This window comes from Thunnus maccoyii, chromosome 5, assembly GCF_910596095.1.
Source record: "Thunnus maccoyii chromosome 5, fThuMac1.1, whole genome shotgun sequence".
In the NCBI taxonomy this organism is placed as follows: Eukaryota; Metazoa; Chordata; class Actinopteri; order Scombriformes; family Scombridae; genus Thunnus; species Thunnus maccoyii.
Window position 1 is genome coordinate 21,335,045 of NC_056537.1, and position 27,437 is coordinate 21,362,481.

The 27,437-nt window shown below is 42.7% G+C and overlaps 1 protein-coding gene across 2 annotated transcripts in view; it reads right to left on the reverse strand.

The window, feature by feature from the left end:
- The window catches only part of LOC121897062 (zinc finger protein 469), a 198,433-nt gene that overhangs the window by 20,054 nt on the left and 150,942 nt on the right, over positions 1–27,437 (reverse strand). For both annotated transcript variants that reach the window (XM_042411329.1, XM_042411328.1), the window contains one exon: positions 21,871–22,076. The gene's annotated coding sequence lies outside the window, so the exon portion shown is untranslated. The remainder of the gene's footprint in view (positions 1–21,870; positions 22,077–27,437) is intronic.

A 27,437-nucleotide genomic window follows, 5' to 3' on the forward strand; every position in this document is an offset into this window, starting at 1 on the left:
CCTCATACGTAATGTATAAATGGCAAAACACTTATTCAGCAGCACACATTCTCCTATTTGTACAGCACAACTGAGGGTGCACTGTCATGGAATCTCAATAATGATTTTCACAGGTGGCATAAGGCTGGTGCTTCACAGTGAGGGCTAATGTTTAGAGCAGTCAGGAAATTCTCTATTCTTCTGCAAAAGAACCAAATGCAAACCTACCAGCATCTGAATTTGAAGCATTTCACATGTTGGAGTGAAATAAATAAGTTACAAGTACAGCACAGACCACATAAAGTTTAATCTTGTTAAAATAAATGTGACATTCTGGCTTAATTTGTTACTCATACACACAGCTATGACTCTGACCACTTAAGGCTTCTGAACCTCCACGCCATCACCTTGTGCTTAATGTTTTGACGACAAATGTGGAAGAAGAGTGATCTTTGCTTTTGGACTGACATTTGGGAAGAGTTATTTTTGAAGTGTGACTGGGGCAGGTTAGGAATGGCAGAAATCCATCAGAGAATATTAGGAGAAAGTTTGTTTGGTCTAAACCCCAAACATACCTGCAGGCCACACTCATAACCTTTCACCTTCAGGTAAGACCTTTGCTTGTCAGGCTTAAAGGGAGGCTTCTTTGTCTATATCTTTAGACAAGAGGACAGTCAAGTTCCAACACGCGACCGTGAGAGGGGTTTTCCTGAAACCTTGGGAAAATGGACTACATAAGTGTACTACCACATATCAATGCCAAATGAAACAAACTTATTCTCATGAAATACAGTTTTTCCTGTGAGACTACAGAGCCAGACGATACACAAAAGCACTATTTGTGAATGAACCTTTGGTCTAAGTTCATGTTTGCAATTAGGAGTTGAAGGAGAACGTTTCAAGTTTTACACGAAAGCGCTAAACGCACGTGAGAATATTCGCACACTCAATTGGGTATAATTGTATATGTGTACATCTCCGTGAGTGTGGTTGTGCATGTGTGTGAATATATGCGTGCAAGTGCTTTCATGTATAATTTTAGTACGATTTGTGTGACTGATATGCAGTTTGGTAGTGGGTTCTTGTGAAGTTGTAGGTATAATGTTGCTTTTCTAAGCCCCAGTGGATGGATCAAAGTGTTTCAGTCAAATGTAATGCTGTGTTGCTAGGGTCACGGGCTGACACATAAATATTTTAATCAAAGAGAGAGCAGACACATGACAGGAGGTGATTCATTTCTTATAGAGTTGGCACCTGGTAATGTGTACGCTGAGAGAAAAAGGAGGGTGAGATGGCGAAAAGAATAGCCTAGAAAACCATCATCTGTAAACTTCCACCTTCTTATGTTCCTCTGCTTCAAACCACAGTGCCAGATGCATCATACTGCCTCTTTCAGTCTTCCTTTGTGCTGTCTTTCTTTTTTTTCTTACTTTCTTTCTTTCTCCAACCCACACACGCATGAAAGCAAATCTCTTCACTTTGGCATTAGGTCACAGGAACTGAGGGGCAGGTGGGGGTTGGTGCTAGGAGGAAACAAAACATTTGTAGAAGATTTAGGATGAACGTTAGTGGAGCAAGCACATGATTGACAGTCATGGCTTAATGCTAGAAGCAACACGACTAACTCAAAGAATAAGATTATGAAGTGAGGTTATTTTCAGTTAAGTGTTTTGGGGCAAACTTGAGTAATTTCTTTCTCCAGCACTGTTTAAGAAGGGTGGAAAGGGTAGCAAAGAAAAAAACTTTGAGTAATATTTTTCTCTCCCTTTTTTATTCTTCAGTCCAATTTGCACCAATGCCAAAATCAGTAGTCCCCTGGCCAATGGCAAAGAGGGAATTCCAGGCACAGCGTGCGTGAGTCAGTACCAGCATTTTGCAAATTCACCCTGCCTGCCTCCCTTTAAATAGTCCAAGGAAATGTCCAAATGACCTAATTACGACTCAGGCTTTCCTAAGTAGCCTGTGTCAACGCATGACATGGTATTCAAAAATATACATAGTCACAAAACAGCAGTGCTGTGGTGGCAGTGAAGCATGCTTTTCATCTGTGTGGTTTTATTAATGTTATGGTGGGACAGTGAGCTGGTTTCTGTCTGCGTCTATGTTTCTGTCTGTTGTGTCTCGATTCTCAAAGCTTTCCCTGGCCTGGGCAGACCTTCAAAGGCTTGATGGAGCTAAATGATTTACCAGAGACATAGATTTGACCAGATTACTTCATCACACTTTAATGTATGTCACAATAATACAGACCGCAAACTCTGCTTCAGTAATACAATTTACAGAATAATACTCAAGCTCCCACTGTGGCATTGATGGGCAATTGCACGCAAAAGCTGCCCTGCCCGAAAAAAAACACTGTTAAATAATTGTTTCTATTTTGGGATCCCAACACTTTGGTCCACCTCAGCTTAGTTGCAACTAAAGCAGTTCTTAGAAACAATAACACTGAATCCTGTTCAAACAAAAGCCTCTTTCATACCAAGTGAAGCTCACTTGAGCTGTCAGTTAGTGACATTTCAGCAGGATTCTAACTTTATCCTTTTATTGTGTTTGTTTATTTAATACTGCGGGAGGCGAGGTAGTATGCATCCGGCTCAAAACCACTTTATGGTAATGGTTTGAAAATAGCCAAGACAATTAAAGCAAAATGAAGGGAAAAGTGATGGACTAGCTGGAGTGCCTTACATTCCTGCTCAGTGTTTAAACTAAGTGTTTTGTCAATGGGCCACCTTTGTGAGTTATTTGCAGCTGCAAAAACGATCTATAAATACTGAGCAGGGGGATGACGACCTTGGGCAGTTACAGGATGTGAAATCAGATATAACAGAGTTGAGCAATTCACCTACAACAATTACGTCGCTTGGGAAATCTAAAAGTCACGATGGGGAGAAGGAGGGAGGGGAGATATGAGGAAGAGGAAAGGAAGTCAAGCAGAGAAGAGACAGATTCCAGCTCCTGGGGCTTTGAGTGCTGACTGCCAATCTACTTCAGATCCGGGATGGGATAATACAGCAGCTTTTCCGCAACAGACAGATACAGTTCAACAGGTTCCTCTACAATGTACCATGGAAAAATGAACCTGCTGTACACCTGTACCTTCATCTTCCATCTCCGATTTCAGTAAAGTAATCGCATTATCATTTTCATCATTCCTTACCTTGCAATAACAGAAGATTTCATGGATAAAAATTTGGACTGTTGTCCAGCCATGTCAAATTTTGGCAGAGACCTCACCAGCGCTCTGGTGAACATCTCTTCCTATCTGATCTGTGACTAAAGTAGCAGCGACCCACACTGTCATTTTTTCTTCCACTCCATCCCCTTTCTGTATCCTTCCCAATTTTTGTTCCCTCTCCTTCTGTCCCTTTTTCTATCTTTTCCTCTCATCTCTCCCTCTCTCTCTGCCTATTGGTCCCATGTGGGTGTGGCCTGTGTCTTGCTGTGGCTGCAGCAGGAGGACTACCTGATGTGTCGCTGTGCAGAATGGGACCAAGGGGTCTGCAGTTGAAAAGGGGCTCTGTGCTGCATCTGCAGATCGCCTTACACGACCACTTCCTGCTTCCGACCCACTCCTCACAGGCAGCCCTGTGTGCCAAGGCCGAAAAAAGCGCAAACAGAGGGGTTCAGTCCACCCAGGGGCTGAGCACAGGACCCTATTCATCCTCTCCCCAATGCTCCTCCCTGCTTCTCCCCTACCAGCCTCAGGATGGCTTTATTTTAAAATTCACAAATATTCCCCTCTCTGAGGCATTGAAATCAAATGGACACTCATTCCCTCTTTTCAGTGGTGCTTGACAGACATGCTGTGTCAGTGCTACCCCTAGCCTGGGGAGGTGAAACGTGCTGGTGTCAAGTATTTGAACGGTGTCTGTCTGTCTGGCACAGACACACCTCTGGCATCTGTCTTGTTACATAAGAAGGGAAAGAGGGGAGCAAGGGTCATAGATAAAATGACAACTTCGAGCTGAGCAAAAAAGTTATAGAGATGCTTCATGGGTAAATGAGTCTTGTAGTTTCCTGTGGAAAACTGTCTCTGCGTGGGAGCCCCCACTGTCATAGTTAGAGGTGCAGAGGAGAATGGATGCAGGAAAAATAAAAACCCTGTCTGGGGAGGAGGGGAGCAGGTGGGTTGGGGTGTTAGAGTTGTGTTGCTATTCCTGGAATGCTCACTTTGTCCCATCTAGACCTGGCAACAGAGGGAAGGACAAGACAAGAGCTTGGGATAGTGGACTCCCACTGAGTTGGACTATTTATGCAGAGACCAAGGGGCAGGGGTATTTAAGATTCTTGGGGAAATGGCAAAGTGGGCAAATAACTCTTAAGACAAACAAACCTGGAGCATTAATGATGAGCCTGTCACTGGACTGGATGTTTTCGCTTTTCCCCCTTCATACTGCAAGGGGAGGGCCAACGGCCTGAGCCACAGTCTGTTTTCACTACTGTCCTTGTCGTTTCTACCTTCGGTCATTGGACACTGCCTTGTTTTTCTACTTTAAACGCATTAAAACAGCACCCGATACGTCCATTCCTACCAGGGGGATAGAAAAACATTTAGTCTGCCGGCTCCCCGGGCTTCTCCCTCGGATGTCAGCCTCAGATGAGGGTGAGAATAATGACGCTCTGTACGGCCACTGCAAGAAGCCATTCATACAGCCACAGCTCAGCCACAGAGAGTGTGTAGCACTGACCCATGGTGGCTAGAACAGAACCAGTACTGATCCGGTCCCTGCTGTCCCAACACTACACAACACCAGTATTGATCTAACCCATGCTGGACAGGACAGCACCACTGAGACAACATGTCCACTGATTCAGCAGGATCACAGCTAGGTCCAACCAAAGTAGACAACACCGCCACTGATTCAACCATGACAGACTTCTGCAGGATCCTGCTCAGTTGGCTCAATCAACACCTGCACAGATGAGAAGGTACATCAATACACTCGACTCTCTCCAACACTGAATCACTACAGTCTGTCAAAAAACAACACTGCTATTACTGATTGAGCTCTACTAAGGCATTGCAGTGTATCTAACGGAACCAAACCTGTGTTTACAGGACTAATCTCTGGTCGATCAACAAACTCAGTCAACCCGGACTACTGTAAATTCTTTTCCACTCTCCCCATTGCCTTTGCCATGCTGAACAGGAGGCCTTATTATAGGTCAGTGGCTGACTGGAGGCTGAGGAACAAACCAAAGCCCCTGGCAGAGCTCATGTTGTTCCCCTCAGACCTGCTCAGGCTCACTGGAGACCAGTGCTGGAGGCCGATATAGAGAAAGTGGCTTCTGTGCATCAACCATGCCCAACCTTTCTGGCTTCACATGCCTGCGTGTGAGGCGGGAAGCTGGGCCAAGCCAAAGAGCGACCCCAAGAGAATGCTGTGTACTTTGGAATATTTTGTCTTATGGAAAATATACCCGCTCAAGAGCACTTAATAGTGTATGTAAAATTGACAAAGATAACACAACTTTTTCCTCCTGTGATAGGTTAACTTTTCAAAGAGAATATAGGATGAATGAGTATGATTTATTTCAAGTCTGTCAGACGATGTTACACCTGAGGTCCAAAACTTACTAAAAGTGCAGCAAGGCACAAGGCAGAAGATTAAGAAATCCTCTAGATGCCAGGGAGAGTTCACACACTTTTCTGCTGACCTTAAAGATTCTACAAAAATACTCTCAGGGTATTATTCTTCACTGGGACTGTAATTGTAGTTTTAACAGCATGTCTTAAGTGACAGCTGACTCCTTATCAAACTCGTCTCTGCTTCACTCCATCTCTCTGAGTCATTGTAGGAGCTGGCAGATAAGGTCTGACTTGGGCACATCATTTGGATCCTCCTCCACTGCAGAAAAACAGTATATAATAGCTTGAGTAATCCTGTCTTCCATCACATGAATCATACTTTCCCTCTCCTTCCTATTTTTACAGCTGCTCGACAAATAGATCTGCTCAAACGCTTTACTCCTCGGTGACTGAGAAAGACAAGAAAGTGTTCAAGACTTGGTTTCTCACAGTCATTTTGCTTCCTCACATTCACTGCATAAACAACCACCAACGATCCCCTCTTGACCTTCAAATGCACGCAAGCATTCATGCCCATAAATGTATGTATGTGTGTGTGCATAATGCCATACACATACGCATTTCAGAGAAATCTTATCTGAGAAAGAGTAATGATTTACAGGCTCTTTCTACTTTGATTTAGCCAATTGACTTTAAACCGCAGGATGTGAAACTACAAGAATGTGATGCCTTATCATAGTGTCACAAAATCAACACTTGAAAAGCATTAAAGAAACACTTGTGTTGACAATGGTAAGTGGTTGCATCAGAGGCAAGACAAAATATGTGAGTCACTCACTACGCAACTGTGGGATTTCAAGAAATGACGGCCATTGACATCAGACATTAAGATAAATAAGGAAGTAAGATATACAAAAGCGGAAGATGGATTGAGTTTATGTTTTGAATTGGGAATTGCTGTTTATCTTCTTTTTTTAAAATTGTTTATAGATTTTACTGTACACCATTATAATTATATGTCACATTTCTGACAGCATGTACTCACAACCAATAACACAAATGAAATAACTATAGTCATTTTTACTGTACAGTTTGCCAGCTTTCTTTGTTTTCACAACTACGCACATCAATCAGACGAAAACATTTTCATTAGCACAGGCTGTGGTAAGGATAGCACACTGTAATTTATGTGTCAACCTCTGTATGCACGAAATGTGCAAGTGTTGCGCCCATGAGCAGCTCTGATGAATAAACCATTTGGTCAGGCTGTTGGAATCGGAAGCCCTGTCACAGTCCATTAAAAGGCTGAGACAGAGGGACAAGCTAGGGTCTGTAACCCCCGTGCCTTTGACCTCTCAGCTCAGCATTGTGGTCATAATGCTGCTTTCATGCAGCTCTACTAGAGACACTACTAGTCTGGGCTGTGGTCTGCTTTTGCCCTTTTGCCCTCACTTCAATTTGTCATGCCAGCATCGCGTGCCCAACCATTTGTGTTGGCACAGCCTGAATCTCTGGGCCAGCAGGAAAGCCATTAATCTAGGACTAGTGGGTCTTTAGGGGCCATGTGAGGACCATTGGTCACAAAAACACACCCTGATCTTAGTCAAAGATGCAGTCAGAAATAGGAGCCATAATTTAAGAAATATGTATAAATATTTGAATCTGTAGTAAATGCTAAATAAATAAGAACTGATCACGTGTAAAACATAATTACTTTACATGTCTTTGATTTTTATTTCCTGTTCTGGTTTCACTCACTGAAGACTGACTGACAAGGTCCGATGTTTTTAAATGTGCACTGGATAAACCTGCTTTTGCATCGAAGGGCTGCACATCACAGACATAACATAAATGGAGGGTTGTCATATCATGTCCTCTTCAACTGCTACAAAATGAATTTAAAGACTAAGAATTACATCAACTTCTTTTTGTTTTCACAAAAAGACACATTTAAAGTTCATGTACTGAAAACTATGTGGAGGAGTATGTACGCAACAGTTCCAGGAAAAGAATAACAAATGAACATATTCCCATCTGATTGGCAGTTTTACTCCAGAGAATATATTCTCTGCAGCCTTTATCCACCTCACTATCATGCATGCAGGCAGATGAGCGCAGGGCAATTAAAATGAAATATGAGGTCGTAAAGTTCCGAGAGGATTTGAAATGTTAAAAGCTTTTACCAACCTCAGAGAGCAAAAAACTAAATCTCTGTTGTGGTGTTTTGAAGGGTCAGTGAAAACTAACTAGAGCTATGTAAATGGAAAATCTACCCAAGGACATTCTCTTATCTTACATTAGAATACCTTCCTTTCTATGGTGAGGTAGGCGACCGTCATTCCTTTAAACCAGCAGTGAACGCCAGCAGAGAATGTGTGAGGACAGTGCGTAATCATGACTACAGAGTCCTCACTTCAGCAGGTCTTGTGCATTTGGCTACAATCTAGGAGGAATTTATGAATGACGTTTGGTTGGTCAGGGGCTCAGTGTGGTTTGACTCTCTCCAACTTCTGCACAGACGCCCAGCTGATGTTCCATTGTTAAAAACAGAAAAAAGTAATGGTGGCTGGGGGTTAGTGCCCCAGCTTCAAGTGGGAAAAATGACATCAGAGTTGTAAAAAAGCACCCCAGATAAGGTATGTGACTTCAGTATATTTGTGTGACCTTGCTCTGAACTTGAAGAGTCCATATGCTGTTTATCAGCTATGCTGTGTAATTGCACCACTGTGATTGTGTTCTTGGCAACCAACGCTCTGCTTTTTATGTCGTCATATCTGAACAATATGTAATCGCTGGCAAATGCAGTGGGAGTGTGTGTATAAAAAGAAAGGGCCCAGAGGCTGCGGTGAGGATGACGGGATGTCTTTACCAGCCCCTGTTTAAGCTGGAATGTTGAAATCAAACAAGCTGAGAGTCAGGTCTTCACCGCAGGTTAAAGGGAGGGTGCTGCTACGTACAGTAGATTCACCATGTGATGAGCACAGTGAATCCACCTGGTAGAAACCGTGCCAGATTGGCTCCAAATCGTTCAGAAAGACAAAACCATGAGTGTGTGCAGTCTAGAAAATCTCCTACCCTTGGGCAGATGGATGTTAGTGAATAAAGCCAAAGATTGTTTAAGTTTCCAAGGGAGGATCTTAACATCCCAGAGACAGTGTCTAGTATTTTTAGAACCCGTTACCTTTGTTAAATGCTTCTCATAAGTCTTTGGCGCAATGCACCAAATCCCAGTCCCCACTGAAAACAAACCAACACTGTCCTGTTCCATTCATTTTCCTGGAAGTCAGGGGAAAAAGAACAAAGTAGCAGTAACAGAACTGAGGATGACACATCAGGCTGGGTGGCTGGCTGAACTGGTACAGTAGCGAGTTGTGACTCAGACTTTGAGACTGGAAATCAGGGAAGCATTTGAAGAATGGTCTCTATGTGGTGTGTGTTATTCACTGCTTGTGTGGTGAACCTCTGAGAGAAGGGCCATGCTACTGGGCCCTGTAAAAGCTCGTCTGTTATTCCACATTTCCAAGCACTAGGTGCTTTTATTGCTGCACCAAGACTCACAAAAGCCTTAGGGCCAAATAGGTATGTAATGGCACTGCATTGAGCCTGGCTGGCTGACTGGCGTGGTGAGCAGGAACAGCTGACAGCATAGGAGTCTGATCCACTCGGCACTCTCTAAAGTTTCACAAACTCATTCTCACTCTCTCAAAGATCCATCTGTCCCACATCTTTCCCAGCACTCTTCCTTCTTTGCCTTTTTTTGCCTTCACTCTGTCTCTGCCCTCCCACTTGTGCTCCATTTTCCATGTTAATCCCTCCCTCTTCTCTTGTCCCTTTTTCTTCCTTCTTTTTGTTTGGTCCTCTTCAGCACTTTGACTCTCTCTGTGGAGACAGACTTTTTAACAAGCCTGCCCCAGTGGGCAGTAGACAGAGAGGGGAGGTTATTTTTAGATTGCACACAGATTAAAAGTGGAACGTTTTTCTTCATCCTTGTAAAGAGTCCTCTTCCCTCTCTCACAGTCTGTAATGGAGTTTAGCATCTCTGTGGGGGATCTTGTGTTACCTCCCCCGCACGCACTCTTCTCATCTCCTCCGCTAGACTCATCTACCCCCCCCCCCAAACACCAACACACTCATCCTCTCCAAAAACTGACATCATTCGACAGACCAAACTCCTGTCTGTGGGAGCTGTTCTGTTCTGTCTGTACAGCACAAAATGGGTGAGTCTCAGCTTCTGACACAAATCAAGTAACGGGAGAAAAAAACAAGCTGTCAGAAAACACACATCTGCTACAGGAAAACAAGCCCAATACATCATTACATCCTCTGTGCAGTTCTCCTCACATGACCTTTTCATCAGCAACACTACCACGTTAGACTGGTGGTTATACACACACACACACACACACACACACACACACATACACATGGTTAAAAGGGGGTTAAAAGAATAAATCACACAACTACATTAGGTATAATTAGGCTGGTGCTTTATCCAGGAGTCTGGGAGGTGACGGGTGAGCTTACTTCAGCATTTTCCTGTCTTGGACCAAAATCAGAGTCTGAATTTTTCCCCCTGTCTCTGCACATACACAAACACACACACACACACACTTCTCCCACCATGTGGATCACCTCATCTCTGGCTTGAACTGGTGAAGTGAGAGGGGGAGACATGGCCACCGGTTTTACTAGTCCCACTTCCAATGACCCATGCCTGGGTCTAAAGTCGGATACAGCTCCTGTTACTTTCCTTGAATATGGGCCCGTTCCTTTGAGAATACTCTGTTTTTAGGATTGCTGCTTTTTCCTCACCCTTAATTTAAAGGAGTTAGCTCTTAAGGAGCGGGTGATATTGCGTGGTAGAAGGCCTGGCAGGGACCAAGCAGGAAATCTTTCATTAAAATTCACTCAAGGTCCATCATGACTTCAGGCTCTCCGTTAGATATTAAATAAAAAGTGACACAAGAGCAGTTCTGTTGAAGGGTTTATACTGTAATGCCCTCCATCACAGCCAGACCAATCAGCCCTCAGAACTTCATTGAAAAGCAGCAGTGTAGATAAATCATAGAATACTAACGTTTCAGGCTTCTGATTGACAGCTGTGTTTGAAGTCCTCTGTGTGTGCTTGATCAAAGACTTTTTTTGTCCAACTTTCATGATATTCTCACCATGGAACCAGAACAAAGAGCAAAGAGTGTGAGCTAGCTGTTGTAAAAGAAGAGTGAAAAATGAGGGGTGAAAGTGATAAAGACAAACCAAAGGAGAAAATGAAGTCTAATCCCAGAACCCTCTGGTGAGCTACAGCAACTCAAACCACTTCAAATTGCTTCTTCTCAAGCTTATTTTATTGATGCTTTGGGAGCTGCAGTCAGAAAACAAGGAACACATTTGGGCTAATTGTTGATCACACGTAAAAAATATCTATGTGGGATTACCAAAGCAGCTGCTTTACTGCTTTACCAAAACACTGCCATCCCCCCTCTTTCTTATTCTTCTATTCATCTCACTCACTAGGAAAATCATGGAAAACAAAATTTCAGCAATAATGGTGAATTTCTTCTGTGAAATAGAATAGCTGAGGCCAAGTGTATTATTTCATAAGCAGAATGCACATGAGTGCCTCTGGGAATATGAAGAGCCCTATGGCAGCTCTGGCTCTGACCCAGTCTTTGCTGTAGTTAGAGGGAAACCTGATAGTAATACTTCTGTCTCCCTTGCTGCTCTCTTCTCTGTCTGTCATTCTAGCCAATTGAGATGCCTGGATGTGCCAGTCTAGCATCTCACAGAGCCATGAGGATTTAAAAGGCCTGGACTGAGGTGGCTTTCACTGCAGCATCTGTCGCTTTCCCCTGAGCATCAGAGACTGTGGATCTATGTTTATGTCTGGAGACAAGAGAGGAAGAGTGACGGAGGTGGAAAGAAGACAGAAAAGGAGTTGTTCAGAAGTAGGGAGAGTTAAGAAGATGATATCAGTGCTCTGTAAGACAGTCTGGGGGATTCCCATGCCCCTCTCCCAGGTGTACGTATACCTGTGTCTACAAGACAACTACGCTCCTTAGATGTTTTTAATCTTCTCTAAAAGTGGCTGAGAGAAAGAGGCATTTGTGGTCCAGACGATTATTTGCCTATTAGGCTTTCTATTGTTAGCAGAAATCTGAAAGCCCAAGGTTTCCTTTTTCAGAACTGCAGCAGGAAAAGTGTTTCTGCTCCAGGGCTGCAGAGCATTTATGTTGTTAGCATACCTGGAGCGTTTCCTCCTGCAGAAAACATTCTCATTTAGTCCAGGGTCTCTGGGAATGATAGGCAGAAGTATTCCTTCAGTGGGCCTGGCTGCCACATACAACAGCTTGTGAAGTTGAAAAGTAAAAGACTTTAGAAGTACTTATTAAAAAAGTTTTAAAACAGTCTAGCTAAACCAACATAGTACTTAAATTCTGCAACTTTAACCTAAACCGCTACCACAAATATAGATCATAAGTAACACTGTAATATACTATACATTTGCAAGGCTCCTCTCTGTTTTACACCCATTCATACAGCTTCAGGAAACAAATTCCTGCAAAAAACACATGTACTCTGTATATTTGACATGCACAGCTATGGCATGATGACACTTTTGGAAGAATCTGGGCCATAGGATTCCAAAGTCAACACCCTTATGATAATGCTGTCAGCATGAGATGATTTAATACTGTGTTAACATGTAGCAGGACAGCCTTCCCAGGGCTACAAAAACACCACACAGCCCAACGCAGCACCAGCCCACTGCACCTCACACTGATGAGGCCATTGTTAGCCCTCTGTGACTGGAGCACTCCCATAATCTGTGTATACATCCGCCTCCCCAGCACACTATGTGTATCTGTTGTATTTACTTGTAATACCACTGTGTCTCACAGGGAGAAACTCTGTTAGTTTAGCCCAGCTGCACAAGCCCACTTACTTGATCTAGCCAAAGATGGATGCTTTTGAAAATCAGCCCTGTGAAACAAGTCAAGATTTCCTACAAGCTATTGAGCAAAGTGAGACTATGCAGTTAGAAATGATATACATCACGTGGGTCATTTGCAGTCCTGACCTAAGGGAGAACCTGGAGGGCTAATATATATTGGAGACACGCTTATCTCTGGTATCAGTGATCATTTTAGGCCTCAGTTGCTGTGTAGGAGCTGATAGCATCTCACAGACTGTCAATCTCATGTCTGACATCAGATGGAGGGTAAAACAGATCGGCACATGAAGCCACACTCTTTGAGCTCCCTGCTGCTTTAACCTCTCCCATCTGCATCAGCAGTCACACATGGTCCACATAAGAAATCTCTTTCTTCTCTGTGGCAGTTTAGGGCTACATGCAAACACGGAAATGAGACATACACTACTATGCTGAGGCTGAATCTTGAGGGGTGGGCACTGACTTTCTAATGCAGAGATATAACCAACTGATAGCCATGAGAAACCACAAGCGGCCATTTAAACAAAAACACATGTAGGTGTGTGCATGCATGGCTGCACACACACACACACACACACACATACAGATAAACAAACCCACACGCAAACAAGTATAAATACTCTCACACACATACACACATTCAGTCAGTCAGCTGTGTTGATGAAGATGACCATTCTGTATAGTCCAAAAGGTCAAATGAGTTCAGTAAGAGTAAAGGATGCTACACAAAAATAAGACTGCTACCACTGTGACAGGAAGCCTAACTCTGCCTCCCGGGCTGTTTTTATGTTTAAATGAGACTTTTTTCCTGGATAGATAGATTTCCTGTTTTTGTGATCAGTGAAACATTTATTTATGGCTTGGCAAATGTTCCATGTCCACTGACGAAGAGAGGTAAATTTACATGAATGAAGTGATTTAGTGTTTCCCTTTTAGATCCCTTTAGATTTATAATATTCCCAAATATATAAGCCAAAGAACAATCTGGGATACAAACAACAAAATTGAATAATAAAAAAAAGAAGCAAGCAAATTAAAGGTACAATTCAACTAGTCTGACACTCCCCTCAAATGACAATGTTTAACTTTAATCTATACTGGAGTTTGTCATTACTCCACCCCGTCACTTCACCCATCTGTCCTCCCATTTCTACAACCCAGCCACCTGTTTTAGCCCAATAAAAAGTGAGAGTATTACCCTTGAAAAGTGAGTGTTTAGCACTTGAAGAGTTTGTGTGAACAAACCGCAACTTTTCCTCACTGTGGGACAGAATATTCAGACCAGCAGCACTTTGTATTTTTCCTGCAACTTTCCTGCAGCAGCACAAATACATCTTAATCCACTCTCAAGTGATAAGAAATGGACAAATGTGAAGGGATTACAGACACTCAAAAGCTTTTTAAGGAGATACGGGCTAATGTAGATGAAGAAAGAGATTACAAAATTTCAATGGAGCTCCTGGCTCCAATTGATGAAATATTTATCAGTCTATTATTTTGCCAAATATAAATAAATCCATAATTTGCTTTCAGAATTAAGAACTGATTGTATGAGCTAGCATTCCTATGCAGTATTAGTTTACATGTCAATCTCAGTTTGTGAATGTATATGTATGCGTATATTAATTGGTTTTAGTGTGAGGGTGGCAGGCGAAGATTCTTTAAGTTGAGCGAGTTCACACACATACATACACAACCCCCCCCCCCCCCCCCCCCCCCCCCCCCCCCCCCCCTTCCCTAAAACAGACTCTGTGAATGTTTGGCTGTGCCAGCTGTGTGAGTTTGAAGCTGGGTGTGGGGTGTATACAGCTGTCTGACAGACTGCATGGTGTGTATACACATACTCATAAACAGAATCTGCAGCGGAAGCACTGATCACCTAGATGTGCTTGACCTTATGACCCCAAGCTGAATTGTTATGCTTTCACTATGTGTAATACTTGGCCCATTCGGCTGGAAGAATGTCTGGGCGCCACACTGGACCACAGCCAGAGAGACTGTTTGTGTGTGTGAGCGTGTATGTGAGAAAGGATACATGTTCTAGAGAATTCTCCTGATTTGATCTTTATTGTTTATGATCTTGTATGGATGTAAATATAAATTACCCAAAAGTGTGTTTGCGTGTCTGTGCATGCAAGTCTGTTAACATGACTGCGTCCAAGTTTTTGATGTTGACCACAGTGGCATTACACTATAGTGAACTTTAAGCTGAGGGAGAGAGAGAGAGACCCACAAAGACCCACATTTTTTTGTCAAAAACATCTGCATTTATATATAACTCCTCTCAAAATGAAATACAAGAACAGAATTATATGTGTGCTGCAAAAGTGGGAAAACTCAATCCACATTGCCAGGAGCTCCTTAAATATCCAAAAATCCAGCACATAAAACAACAAAAGCTACAACCAAAACACCTGAAAATACAAATGAGCAGCTCACCTGGATTTTCAGGGTCACCATACCATACAGGTGAGACAAGCGATGCTTTTAAAAACAGTCAAAACCCTGTTTTCTTAGGATGACAGCTTTATATTCAAAGATCTATACCTTTAAAACTCCGGTGGCTGAGTGTCTTGGAGCAACAATGCTTTTGAAAAGCGAATGCTTGAAAGGCTAAGCATTGTCAGGATGTGGACCTTTCACACAGATGCACTGTAAAGTGGGTCACTGAGAGGCCATATATACTGTAGAGAGAGACTGTCTGATGACTTTATTATCCACAATGCCGTTTTCCCTTCCTCTGTGTCTGTAGGTGTGTGAGTATGTGTGTATGACTGAATGGAAATACTAACTTCATGTCATTCCAGCTTTCAACTCCTGAAAGGGCCAAGAAGTCACTGTGAACTCCTTGAGAAAACACTTTGAAGCAAGGAGGGGCTGAGGGATGAAGATCTAGCAAACATGCCCGTTTGAACCGGAAATATTCAGCGGGGTTAGAGCTTATGGCTGTTTGAACCAGGGACACTAGAGAGGACCTGGCAAATATATGTGTGTTTGAAGGCCAAACAGTGTTGAAGGCAGAGCTCCCATGGGGAATCTGACAGTGGAACCTGATAGTCAGCTGCTGCTGATTCTCCACTATGCTAACAGTTTAAAGAAGAGGGCACAATAAGCTCAGTCATCGAGGAAAAGATCCCTCAATGAAGAAAAGGTGCCATTCCTGACTCCCCTACAGCTGGAACACAGCGGATTTAAAGCAGTGTAGAATACCCTGTACACTTAAAGTACAAACTCAAATCCCACACACCGAGAGACACAGAGAGAGAAAGAGATTCATTATCCCATTCTTCAATGGCATGAGGTGCCAGGTTCATTGACTGACAGAGCCAATTAGAGAGGCATGAAAGTTTAGGCAGCATGTGACTGTTCTGACCCATAAAAAACCTGTCATGTTTGTTGGTTCAATTGAGGGCATCATCTTTTCATTTCATTGAACTACAATATCAAGTTTTACTCAGTTGTACCATAAACAGCCAAAACACTGCTTCAAATAAAACCCGGTATTGTTTCTTCATATCAGTGGAAGATTATTTCAAATAATTGTGAAACTGATTTAACTTCAGTAAACCTAGTACTTAAAGTGATGTGAGATAAAAACAAAAAAATCCATCTTTCTTACTCGTGAAAAGTGGTGCCTCCTCTCTGAACCTTTCCAAAATGACATGTCTGTCAACACTTAAAATGAATGTGGTCATCTGTCCATGACACAGATTGCTATGCCATGGATGACAGTCATCAGTAGTCCTACACATGAGCTTTGAAGTGAGACCACAGTGCACTCCTTTCCACCCAGTTCTCATGGCTCTTCCCTTTAAATAGAGCATGACATCAGACTCTGCACAGGTCTACCGGCCCAAGCCCAAAACAAATGTGTCTAAACAATGCCACATCTGGAGCGAAACGCAAGGAGTGAGAGGGGAAGAGCAGGAATGAAGCGGAAAAGGGGTTGAAAAAGGGAAAGCGGTCCTAAAGCTGTTTAGCTCTAGGACCCTGGCCAAGGTGTCTGGGGATGTGCCTGAGCTATAATTTACTGGTGATTCCCCTTGCTGCCCTACCCCCGAAGACCTGATGTCATTATAGTGGATTCAAACATCAGACAGAGTGAAAGAAGTTGATGCACTACTACCTCTCTATGTGTCATACAGTGATGTCTCTTCTTGTATATTGTAATCTCAGTATCTTGGAAAATCAACTTAAGGCCACCAATACTGACTAATACCAAACAACCTTAACAGACAACATCCAATCACTGCTTATGCAGTGGTAACCCATGTTTAACACCTCATAATCTCTACGGCCTGAAAAATTCTAAAGAGGTTATGAAAGAACAGCTTTTTCTTGTTTTATTTGGCTCATTCTTCTGACTTTTCTGTGCAGATACAGGGGGAGGTCTTCAGAAAAGTCTTCTCAGGCAGCCTGTTCTTGTTGTCACTGTCAGAAGCAATCAGAGCTGCTGGGTCTGCATTCATGCAGCAGAAGGAGCAGAGGAGCAAGGAAAATATTCAGGCCAATTTTCTGCCTGTTGGATAAAGTGTCTAATAAACACATGATGGCGGATCCAACAGTTATTTGTCAGTAGAAAGAAAGTGTACCGCCTACAATCTGACACAGATACTTGGACTTATTGTCAAGAATGCAAAAAATGTATTCAACAATACGCAAACATGCATATGCACATGCACACAGTTACACATATGCACATCAGTCTGCACCGGTGAGTAGATTTGTGTAGGAGCTCAGGAGGCCCTTTAGATTGAAGGTGTGACCTGACAAACAGAGACGTACGGTAGGATGGAAAATATGCTGAATGTGTCGTGTTTGAAGAAGTGGACACAGATAGGGAGGAGAGGAAGGAGGTGGGGAAAGAGCTGAAATAATGGAACCTGAGGGACTCTCTCCTCTCCTGTTAGTCATGTGTTTTACATCAGCACCGCGCTGAGTCTACTCAGCTTTCCAATGCTAGGTGTGGGCAAACTTGGGGGTCACCATCAGCTGGAAAGGGCAGCAGAGAGTATGGAGGAGGAAGGTACTGATAACTCTCGTAGCATTTTAAAGGCTCTTTAAAGTGGCGTCAGATGAGACCATTTATACTGTAAGTAAACACTCGGGCAGCTGCATGGCTGAGAAGAGAGTGATGGTGACTTGCATAGCCGGACACGCAGTTGAACTCAGTGTGCTGATGTGACACAAGGTCCTAGTGACAAAACTTTATCTGTACTATAGATTTTATATAATGAAATGAGCAAAAGTGCATTACAGAAAATGCAGGAAAAAAGGAGGACAAAAGGAAAATACTGAGGTATTATAACAAATGCAAATTTTGTCACTAAAAGCACATAAACATTTACTGCGTGTATCTACAGCAGACTGCAATTGGAGCTGAGTCAGAATAAGTTAATCATGCTGCCATACCTTCAATATCTTCCCCCTGAACAATGAGAAATATGTTATCTACACAAGATGTACTGTATGGAGATATTTCCCTCAGCTCAAACAAAAAGTTATTTATATGATTCATACCACAATTTATTTTACTGCACCAACTAGACTATTGCTCATTAATGTTTGAGGCAAAAACCATGATCCAAATATAAATAGAACAGTAGCCTCATTACCAAAATTCAAAACATATGACTTGCTATCATTTTTACTGACTGACAGGACTCACACACAGCGAGATGCTGTTTCAAGTTTGTTCACATTGGTAACAGGTCTATATTTTCAGTTATGATCAAATGACAAACACATAACATGTTGTTTTTTAATCATGAAAGCAACTCTTCAATTATGTACTTAAATTAAACTGAAAATTACACAGTCAAAGAAAGGAAGGACATCCTTTGTTTTACCATCATCTAACTCCAAGGTTCTCAAAGTTCTGGTTCCTGGGGAGCACATCATGCATCCCTTTGCAGTGGTAGAGACTAGCGTGTGTTTCCCAGGGGGAATATCTCTGTTGATGCCAGCTTTGGTTGCAAAGCATTATGGGTGGTGGCAGTAAAATTTTAAGGAACTCCACCACATTCATTAAAATAGTGTTAGTGGCACTGTATTGACAGTTTATTGGAGTCACAGTTTTTTGCTTTGATAATTCAATAGTGAGTCTGACAATGAGCTAAAATTACAGCCTCTTGTGGACAATTAAACCAAGAAAGACTAGTTTATATGTCCAAATAACTGCTGAGAAAAAGAGAAAAATGAAATGATTTACCACATCAGGGAATAATGAATAGATTATGATTACCTGAGTAGACATTTATGTATATATACTGTATGTGTAAAAGTGTTCATATATAAAGTATAAGTATATCTCTGTACTTGCTAAGTGCTTGAAATATGACATTTGTACATTTGTCTGAGTCTAGATTAGCAAAGCAATGAGTGTTGCTGTGGCACAGTGCTGTGTATCAAGCAAAGGCTACAGTATGCTTCAATACTTTTTACTCATCATCTCCTGTATATATATATAGATAGATATGTAATATATCTCAACCAGTTATTTATTTTAATCACCATAATGCTGGTGATTAAGGGCAGATTAAACCGCTAACATGAACGTTTTCTTCTGAAGTTGAGGTAACTGTTCAGCTTTCACTGTTGATGTCTAATGAAAGTCAGCTCAGCCCTGTCAGCAGTGAGACAGAGAGGTCAGAAGTCATGACCCTGTCACTCGACGTGGGAATCAAGGGATGAATAAACTCCACAGTGTTATGTAACCTAAGCGACTGGTCTGGACGGTACCTGCTGAGCTGATAATAAACTCACCTTACAGCTATTATCATTCCCCTTCAGCACTGGATGTAATACTTAGATTGAGTAGTCTCATAGTTAGAGTATCTGGTTGAGAGATTATGATTAATAGTCTTTAATAAGGATTTAATGGAAATGCAAATGTAGATCAATCATAAAAAGAAGGGCTAACACACCTCCTGAGGTTATCTTTCTTTTAATACTGCAGTCTGGCAACACTCTGAGATTACAGTGAAGTCATCTTTCCTGCATGTATTTTGACCACAAGATCCCAGTGGATGTTTCCTTAGAAGAATTGCTTTAACTAAGACCTAGTGTTTCATGTGTTGATCTTTCCATATTTCTCTCTCCCGTAATCATGCATGAGTGCAGCAGCAGTGGAAGAGTAGGAGTGGTGGGGCTGTCAGGGAGTCTAGAGTTACATTAACAGGCAGTGTGAAAGCTGGGGGTGGTAGCTGGGTCAGGGGTCATGGTGCCCTGACAAACAAATGAGCCACCCAGTGAGGGAGTCAACAAGAGATGCTTTCCCCTGCAGTCCAGAGAGCCATAGCAACAGCAGCTGCTGGCAAACATGTGTGTGACAAATGTGCCATCTGATCCAATGACAGAGTCTCAATCATCACCATATGGGATTGCCACACAAACATGTCACACAAACACAGCAGAGAGGGTGGGAGAGAGACTGCAGGGGGTGAAGAGCGACAGAGGATGTGGAAGCAGCAGACACAATAAAACATAATGAGGCAGATATTAATATATGTCAAGTATTGTTCATGCTGTAATATAGAATGAATTACCCTCAAGGCTCACTGGTGGTCTGATTACACTACAGACACTCTCACAGCTGAACTAACTGCTCCAGTAGGGTTAACTGTTATGATGACTCCCTGTTGGGAAAATCATGGGAGAGAAGCTGCTGTTGACTGGACTGCAATCAAGCAGGTTTTACGGTGGGTTCTTCTGTTGCCGTTTGGGATTTAATGACCAGCAAACAGTCTCATGATGGCCTCCCTCTGCCACTCAATCCTGCTAAAATCCCCTTTTATACACACCGTCCTGACTAACAGACCAGATGAAGCCAAACTGCAAATACACACATTTACACAGCACTGCCTTATTCCGGGTTCTGGAGGAACCCAGAAGAAATTTTATACATTTTTCTGTGTCTCCTGATGTTTCCCCTGTATTTGCTTCCAAATCCACATTATATAGTATCCACAATTCCTTCAGTCCGTCCTTTTGATTTCCGACACTTTTATTACATATTTTTATTTGCCTTAGCCTTCTGTCTGTCCCCTATCTCATGCTCTTTTTGTATTTTCCTCCCTCTCTCTCCTTCTCTCCCCCTCTCCAGCTCTGGAAAGTACATTCGCACAGTTCAACAGTGACACAAGGACCGTCTCCTTCATGGCAGACCATGCTTGTGTTTTTTCAATTAAGCCGGGCTCCTGTACACTATTCATTTGGGAGACCATAATTCTCATGGCCCAGCAGAAACTAATGGAAAGTCGCTTAGGTTTTTTTTTCCGGGAGAGGTATCGGAAAGACCCGCTCTCTAGAAGCGTGTCAGACAACTGTAGTGCCGATAGAAAGCAAAACCATGGAATACTGTCTATGAGAATAGCGGAGGTGTTGATAGGGGGTCAAGGCCTCACCAAGGGGTATCAGGGTGCAAGAACTTATAGGGTGAATGGGGGCAGGAAGGAGGTGAGTGAAAGAATACAGATGGATGGATTTCCAAGGGAATGTGGATGAAAGTGAGTGAGTCGCAGGCCGGATCTGAATTGCCCAGCGGGGAGGAGGACAGATCCACTGAAATCACATCAAAGCCTAGTGTCACTGTGCTGCAGATGAGTACAGACTGTCTCCTGTCCCTTTTATTTACAGAGATGAGCCCCAATAGCCTGTTGCGTCCATCTGCCTTAAACAGCTATCAAAAGTGCAAATAAACATCTCTACACGTGCACACACATAGTAAAAGTGAAGTAACACAGCCCTGTACAAAAGTTAACACATCATTTAAAATTAGAGGTTATGACTGTATATTACATTAGAACTAGCCCAGACCAGCACAGTAACACTTCATAAAGATCAACACAGTGACATTAAATTTACCTGACAACTAAAGCAATTCTGAAAAAAAACATCACCATCACAGAATATTCACTTCCAGTCGACCTTTACTGAAATTCCCATCTCATAACTGATGTCTCATCTTTCTTTCCAGAACTTCTCAGCCCCAGTCTGACCCTCTTCCTTGCCTGACCAGTAGGAGTCATTTATCACCATTAGCATAAACCTTTCAGTAAATGCTGACTCAGTCTGCTTTCATACATAAACAGTGTAGAAAATGTTCAAATACACAGACAAATATAGTGTATTCGTGTGTGCACGCTAATGCATGCACAAACACGCGCCTACCTACTATCGCACACACTGAATGTGCACACACACACACAAACACACTCACACACATGCACATTAAAAGTGGGAGGGACCTGAACCGGACAGCCCCCTTGACACCCCAACCCCCCCCACCCCCCTCCACCCCCCCACCACCACCACAACAATCAACAGAGACAGACAGACAGTAAAGGAGAGCAGTGAGAGAGAGACAGGCAGGAGCAGCACACGAGGAAGAGACAGTCTGAAGTCTTACCTCAAGAGAAGTGCAGTGGAGCCGACACAAGGGAAAGCCTCATGACTGTAGCGGTCTCTCTGTCTCAGTCTCTTTTTATCTCTCAGCTGTGGAGACGGCCGCTGAGACGCACAGGCAGCGCAGCGCAGAGCGCTCGGCACACTTTACAGGCAGAGAAAGCAGTGGAGCCGCGCAGAGCCTGGGCCCGTCCACTCACACTCTGCCTTCTGAGGATGAAAAGAGAAGACTTCATTACCAGCTGCAGACCACGCCTCCACCCCTCCACTCTCCCTCCTCCTAAGCCCTCTTTTCCCCCCCTCCCTCCCTCCTTCACTACCTCCCCGCTTCCCTTCCACACTCTCAGCCAGTAGCACGCTCCAGGGCCTGTCCCAGCCAAGAGAGTGGGAGCAGACTGCCAAAGAAAACCTCCCATCCCACCGCCTGCCAGCACTGTGCAGTGCAGAGAGAGAGAGGGACAGAGAGAGATGAGGAAGGAGATGGAGAGACAGAGAGATGGCATATAGCATATGGTTTGAATCCACAAACTGTTATTTGTTTGTTTTGAAATTTTACATTAACTGCACTCCCCCAGAATTGTTTGAGCTTAACAGTTTTGCCAGGAAAGCGCTTGAAAATGCAATGGGGAAGGATAAAGTGTGTGTGTGTGTGTGTGTGTGTGTGAGATTGTATTTGTGTGGTGTGTGTGTGTGTGTGTGTGTGTGTGTGTGTGAGGTGGGGGGTAGGAGGGGCTGTTAAATGAGTATGAAGTAAAACGAAGAAGGAAAACAGAAGGAGGAGAATTAAATTTGGACCAAGTGCAGAGTGTGAGGCAGTGGGGATTCACTTGAGTGAGAGAGAGGGGGAGAGAGACAGAGGGAAGGACACAGACAGGCAGGCAGACGGAAAGAAAAACATAGACACACTCAGAGAGAGACATAGAGCAAGACGGGTGATCAATTTGACAGTTTTAGGGAGAAAAGTAAAAAGAGAAGAGACACATTTAAGCAGGAGTTGTTTGGACTTTCTAATTAAGACTTACTGTAAGAAAGATCACATCAAAAGACTTGCTCAAGAAAAGACATGTGTGTGTGTGTGTGTGTGTGTGTGTGTGTGCTGGGTTCTAGGGGGTGGGGACAATGTCTGTCTCTGTGTGTTTGTGTGTCTATAAACCTGTCTCTAAGTCTCACTAACGCTTGGCAAACTGCTCATATCGTCAACACCCAAAATAAGGATGACAGTTTTTGTCCATCTTCAGACTGCCTTTCCCCTCCTTCTCATCCTCTCTGCCTTTTCTTCTTATGCCAAAGTGAACTCTCTCCCCATCAGACGGGGAAAATAGGCCTAAAAGCACTAGCTGTTTACTGTCTATAATTATGAGGGGCTGGGTACACTCAACCAAGGCGAGTACTGCACCCTGCCCCCAGTGCCACCACACACAAACCTAGCTCTACCAAGTCTGCCAGTTTAAACCAGGCCATGGCACAGAAATAGAGGTGTAAAGTGAAAAAAAGAAGAGTAAAAATGGTGCAGCTTAAAGTTTTTGAACTATTTGTAATAAAGAAACATGTTGGCAAAGATGAATTCACCTAACTTTTGGAAAAAAGCAGGAGCAATACAGTATTATCGAAACAACTTGCAAATATGGGTTCGTTGAAAGTCATAATGTGCTGTAGGTTGTTGACATGCAATGCCAAAAGATTGCTCAAAGTAATGATTTCCGTAGAATCCGGGAGAGCTTATTTTCTGACAAAGCAGATGAGGTCAAGCTCCAGTGCACTGCATGACACAAATGCCTTGATTCTGCTGAAAATTAGCAAGAGACACATTACATTGCTTCACTACATCCTCCCAGACCACCACTCAATGTTGTGCCCTGTTTTAAGTACTTCCACATTGACTTAAAATAAAGTAATACAAGTCCAACATACAGAGGCACTAACTTGATTCCTCAACAAGAATAAGCAGAAGAAGTTCAATATTAACATTAGGAGGGTTGCAAGAAAAAGCTTTAAACAATTCAAAAGATCACAGAGAAGAACAGAAGGACAAAAAAGTCAGCATGATGTAATATAAAAAGGGAGCAAATTTTTTTTAGCAGCACTCGATGAGCTAAGCAGGGATTACACAGATCTCTGGCGATCTCCTGCACTAACATTACCACCTGTGGCATAATGGTGTCAAATTTACACAGGTCCACAAAACAGTACTTAAGGTTATGGGCTGCCTTCATTGTAGGCTGTGAAATCCCTGGCCTGGGGTTGGGGTTTGAGACAGTTGGAGTGGGTTGGTAGAGGGATGAGAGAAAAGGGGAGACAAACTCATTTCAGTGCACTTTTATTGCTAAGAAACAGTAATCCTCCAAAACCAGAGACACGGACAGCCCGTCTGTGGTGTTTCATGTCTTTAATCTGGGGCTTTAGTGACAGATAAAGCACTAATCCAACATCTGAAAGCCATTGTTTGTTTACTGTCGACTATATAATTAAAATATTTTCATTACCATAACAATAGTAAATAGATATAAATAGCACAAAGCGGCCATATAATAAGTTAAATTAGAACAATAATGACAGGCTGTCAGTCACACTTTGCAGCAGAAAGATGTGATTGTGTTTCAGGATCTAAAACTGGCATTTAGGACTAAAGTGGAATTTACTAAAAGGACACAATATTCTGTTTAGCCACTAGGGGCTGAGTTGAGCTGTAATGTACATACAGTCCATTTACAGACAGGGATGAGTCAAAGTTTGGCAGTAACCACTTTAAACAACATCTTGGTAAGCCTGTTGGGTTTCTGTTTTTTGGAGGATGAACCTTTGTGCCTCTTGATTTGATAACAAAGGGAAGTGGTTCTTTTCAAAGAGCATGTCATCATTTATTCCAGGCGTTCATTTGATAAAGTGCAGCACACATAGAGTGCAGTCATTAAGATGATAAAAATCATTATCTTTTCTGTTGACTCCTGTTAGCGCAAACTGAATTCAGTCCAAACGAACACAGTCATGCGTGCCTGCCACATGTTGCTTGGTTCAAAAATCCACTCATTACAAGCAACAGATTGGGGTGAGAGCTCTTAAAGCCTGAAAGAGAGAGCTGTGTCCTGTCAGAAAACCTCAATTGTTTCCCTGATCGCATATGAAAGCACTGATTATGACATATTGATTAAAAAGGACAACAATAAATATCAGATTAAGGGGATACTTGGATGACTAGCTTAACACCACTTGGTTGAACAGAGCAGGCTAGAGGAAGAGCAACACTGTCATCTCACAGGAACTTCAGGTAACAGAAAAGCCAAAAACAAGAAGCCCAGAGGAAAAAGTCTGACTCTCAGGCATTGCACAGAGATGGCAAAACACCAAGTTGGGATGGGCCAAAAGGGAGTACTATATTAAAGTACAGAATGAAACCCCTTGACGCCAATAACTGCAAAAATAGTTGTGGTATGATCACATATGCATGCAAGGGAACTAAACTTGATAAATGGAACAAGAACATACAATAGATTTTAAGTTTATGAAGTTCATCATAGACAACTTGCCTTTGGAAGGCAGCTGGGATCATATTAGACTTTAGAATTCAATCTTAGGTTGTTGTGAAATTCAAATTTCACTCTTAACAACCTGAATTGAAAGCAGAGTTGAAGGAGATGGAAAGAGAGGGGGCTTTCTGTGATCTTAACACAGAAAACCTTTGTGAGATGTATCAAAGTGAGGGAGCCTAAGTTCGACTCCTTAACAGTTCCAAGCTGAATATGGAGATTGTTTAAACCCAGACGTGGGTCCTGTGCATATCAGGACACCAGTGGCTTGTATTATACTAGTCTAAACAAGTATTTTTAGTTCATATAGGGCATTAAAAAATGTTTTATACTGTAACCTTAAACTAAATGGACTCTCTCTCTTTCTGGAGGAGAAAAAAATTTAAAAAAATAAAACACCAACGTGTTTTGATCTTTGAGTATTTTAACCTCCCCTCAGGGAGAAACACTTGGGTCAAAAAAACTTATTAAACTGTGACCTTTTGCAGGCAATGTGCAGGCAGACATGTATTGAGCTTCTGTACAGTTACTGCTAAATATATTTCCATAAAGCTAAATATAGCAATAGGACGATCTTGCTAACATTCACCTAATTTTAAACAGTATAGCTCTCTTTTCTTCTGAAAAAAAATACAGGGAAACAACATTTAGGAACCAGTTCTGGCTCTCAAAGAGAGAAAGGATGAATCAGTGTAGTCATGGCAGGATGACAGTGGAGTCAAGTGTCCTACCCTGGCTGTGTGCCAGTACAGTCAGTGCACTCACAGTCATTAATGTGTGTTGACCAGCACTGCTTCTTGAGCAAGACTTCACAATGAAGTATCTTTGTCTCTAAAAAAAAAAATAGATCAAGCCTAAAGTCTACATTTTATACAATAATTACAACAGCTTGACATGCCTGTAGCTTCTTGGCATGGTAATAGAGCCTGTAAAGTACAATAAGTCTACTGTTTTTCTTCATTTTAAAATGATATCTGCAACCTGATTTTGCCACAGTGGGAGCGTAGATGGACCAGGGTCATTCCAGGTCATGTTGCTGACACACCCAGAGCCCCAATGAAAGGCCTCCCCTTCGCCGCCAATGCCAAAGCTCCTGTAACTCTCAATTAAGGGTACTGAGGGCAATTACATTTGGTGATATATTCCATGACTCATTGACTGCTACACACCTTAAGTGTCCAATAAAAGCAATTATATTGAGAATATACAGCAAGAATATACAATGTGTTACAAACACAAGGAGCAGTTCTGTGTGTGTATTCTGTGTTTGTGCACAGTTGCAGTTTGTGCATTTAGACAAGAAAGAGCCTCAGAAAAATGAGTCTGTGGGTTCGACTCAGACACAGATGATGGTGGCTAACCAAAATGTCTAACACATCCATTCTCTCCGCAGTTTTTGGGCTCCGGGGCTGCCGGGCTGAGTGGCCAGCCTTAGCTCTGGGAATTTCACACCTTCAATGGCCATGACCAGCAACGGGCAGAGCCCATCACACCCTGGTGTGCCATTTCTGACCCAGAGAGCCCAGCGGCCACGAACACATGCTCTCCCCCAGGGCAAACACGGGGCACCCCGGCCAGTGTAGACTTAACAGCTTGGCGATGTGTACTCGCCCCGCCATGTGGACCAGGAGTGATGATGTTCCCAGGAAGAAAAAGTCTGGGGGTTTAGGCTGGGGGGAGGTGGGGTGGAATTGGGGAGGTTAGAGGTGAAAGAGGAAGAGTTGAAGCAAGGGGAAAAGGCCCATGCTAAGTGCCTCGAGTTCATGGAAGTGAAAAGTCTTCAGCTGCAAAACTGTTTTCCTCTCCTACAAAATCACCAGATAAAAACACGGATGATTGAGTGATTCAGTGACAATGTTTGCTTCTACAATATCTGTGCATGGCAACTACGGTACAGTTACGGTTAGGGAAAGATAGTGGTTATGACAAATTAATTATGCTTGAGGAATGGTTATCAAATACAATAAATACTTGATTAAGGTTAGTGAGTTGAGGTTGGGGAATCACCGATACAAAGTTTTCTCTCCAGATACCAATTCTGATAGCA